The sequence below is a fragment of the Penaeus japonicus genome, unplaced genomic scaffold, assembly GCF_977035675.1.
Source record: "Penaeus japonicus unplaced genomic scaffold, GWHDUDI00000001_assembly GWHDUDI00000033, whole genome shotgun sequence".
NCBI classification, from domain to species: Eukaryota; Metazoa; Arthropoda; class Malacostraca; order Decapoda; family Penaeidae; genus Penaeus; species Penaeus japonicus.
Window position 1 is genome coordinate 26,570,338 of NW_028234435.1, and position 3,225 is coordinate 26,573,562.

Consider the following 3,225-nt stretch of genomic DNA (forward strand, 5'->3'; position numbering starts at 1 on the left):
TCTCCGATATATATTTTTTTTAATTCCCTTCATAGTTTCTTATATTTCCCTCCAAACCAACTTGACTCTCTCCCCTAAAAATAAAAGCTCAATAGAGAAAAAAATATATATATCTAAAAAATAACAAGAAGAGACAGAGAAAGAGAGAAAGAGAGAGAGAGAGAGAGAGAGAGAGAGAGAGAGAGAGAGAGAGAGAGAGAGAGAGAGAGAGAGAGAGAGAGAGAAAGACAGAAAATAGAGTAAGAAAGAAAAGGAAAGAAAGAGACACACACACACACACACACACATTCACAGGGAAAAGCGACACGACACGACGGAGGGCGCGGGGCTAAAAATTTTCTAGCCATGTTTTACGAGTCGCTGTCTTTGATACGTGATACGAAGAGAGGAAGGAAAGAGCGGCGAGGCGGGGCGGTTTGGGGAGGCTGGCGGACGAGATGCATCCTTGCAAGGGGGGGTGGGGGTGGGGGGGTAGGAGGGGAAGGCGGGGAAGTGGGAGGGGGGTGGAGGTGGAGGAAGGGGTGGAAGTGAGAGGGGGGAGGGGGTTTGGGGAGGATGGCGGAGGGAGGGGAAGGGGTGGAAGTGGGAGGGGGTGGAGGTGGAGGAAGGGGAAGGGGCTTTGGGGAGGATGGCGGAGGGAGGGGAAGGGGTGGAAGTGGGAGGGGGTGGAGGTGGAGGAAGGGGATTTGGGGAGGGAGGGGAAGGGAGAAAGGGGGATGGAGGGAGGAGGAGGAAAGGGGGTAGAGGGAGGGAGAGAAGGTGGAGGTTGGAGGGAAGGGGTTTAGAGAGTGAGGGGGGAGGAAGTTAGGTGGGGGATGGGGAGGAGAATGGGTTGAGAGAGGGAAGAGGGAAGGGAAAGGGTTGAGGGAAGTAAGGGGGGGGGGGGATAGAGAGAGGAAGAGGATGAAGGGATATGGAGGTGGAAAGGGAGAGGAAGGAATGATTGAAAAAACAAAAGATGGAGGGAGAGATACGGAGAGAAAGGAAGAAATAAAAGAGGTTAAGAACAAAGGGAAGAACAGATAAAGACGGACAAACATATGTAGATAAGACGAACACAAGAAGCAGAAAACAAAAGTCAGTAGGGAAAAAATGTCAGTATTATCATCAAATCTCCATCTTTCTCGTTCTCTCCGGATTGTGGTGGATGGACCGAAGCTCATCGTCACCCCAGGGTCTTGTGTGGACTTTGGTATACACGCGTGCGCTCTCGTGTTAGTGTTTGTGTGTGTGTGCGTGTGTGTGTGTGTTTGTGTGTGTGTGTGTGTGTGTGTCTGGGTGTGTGTGTGTGTGTCTGGGTGTGTGAATGTGTGTGTGTGTTTGTGTGTGTGTGTGCGTGTGAGTGTGTGTCTGGATGTGTGTGTGTGTGTGTGTGTGTGTGTGTGTGTCTGGGTGTGTGTGTGAATGTGTGTGTGTGTGTGAATGTGTGTGTGTGTGTCTGGGTGTGTGTGTGGATATGTGTGTGTGTGTGCGTGTGTGTCTGGGTGTATGTGTGAATGTGTGTGTGTGTTAATGTGTGTGTGTGTGTGTATGTGTGTGAATGTGTGTATGTGTGTGTGTGCGTTTGCTCTCCTGGAGAAGGTTATCTGTTACGTAGGTTATCTTGATGGGTTACCAGCCGAATCTACGACGTCTAATTATTGCAAACACATATATTTGCTGCCCTGCGTACCGTGCCGTTGACAGTAGTTGACAGTAATTGACAGATTTTTTTAAATGCAGTTAGTAGGGAATAGCAGAGAGAAAGAGAAATCAGATTAGAATATATCAAATAAGAACACGATTCACTTTGATTTCATCATGAATTGTATAAGCTGAGTTATCATACGTTATCTTATATCAGGGAAACTGCTAAGTAATTGAAATATGGAGAAAACGAAATACAATTTAGCCAGAAAATTAGATATGTCTCAGTAAAGAATTACTCAACTATGGATAAAACTTTAGTGAGTTATGTGACATATCATATATAATGGATATAAAACGAGTCAGTTAAAATGATTATAAAATATAAAAATCGGTAATGAAATGGGTTAAAAGAAAAAAATATATATACATATATATATATATATATATATATATATATATATATATATATATATATATATACATATATATATATATATATATATATATATATATATATATATATACATATACATATATTCATCTAATCAGCAGTCATGATAGTAAAAAATAGAGAAAAAAAACAATTCTCAAATATATAAATACATAGCAACAACAACAAATGAAAATAGTTTTTAAGTTGCCGAAACCCGCCTCGGACAGAGCAATGGCGACTAAAAGGGATCACAGTCATAAAATAAATGTGTTCTTAAGCTACCGCATTATGACCTCTTAACCTTTCGTTTGTCTATGTCTGTCAAGTAAATAAAAATGTGAATAATAAGACAGCAAAAAGAACTGAAGACCGTTTGTTTGTTTGTTCGTTTGTTTTAATCGTAGTAAAAAAAATAGACAGAAATATGATTGATTTTAAGATGATAGATTTTTTTTCACTTTCCAATTGAAATATTTTGTTTGTTTTTGTTATTAATATATTCTTCTCTGCTTCTTCCTATATTTATATAATTTTATCTATGGAACATTAATATCATATTTGTCTTTATATCAAATTTCTATCTATCTATTTCTACCTGTGTAGTATAAATTCTAAAATTACCTCTAGCTAAATGATCCCTGCAAAAGCGGGTGGGCGGAGCGTATATTTAAGGCGGGAAAAATGAAATCCCTTGGCGGGCGAGACGCGAAACCTGACGGACGAAAGTAGCGCTCTCAGTGGGCGGGAGACAGTCGTGGTGGGTGTGACGACGCGGCAACGGCTCGTCACGCCAAGTTAATCCCGCTACAAATTATTTCCCCCTCATGTCTGTTGGAGAGTCTGCTTCCCCTCATTCCGGTCCCCTCCCCTTCCATCCCCTACCCCGCCCCCTCGTGCCTTCCCCTCCTCTCTCTCTCTCTCTCTCTCTCTCTCTCTCTCTCTCTCTCTCTCTCTCTCTCTCTCTCTCTCTCTCTCTCTCTCTCTCTCTCTCTCTCTCTCTCTCTCTTCACGCCATTGCAATAACCCTTCCTCCTCCATCATTGCTGTTGCTTCCTGCACGTGTGTGTGTGTGTGTGTGTGTGTGTGTGTGTGTGTGTGTGTGTGTCTGTGTGTGTGTGTGTGTGTGTGTGTGTGTGTGTGTGTGTGTGGTTAGTTGTTTGTGT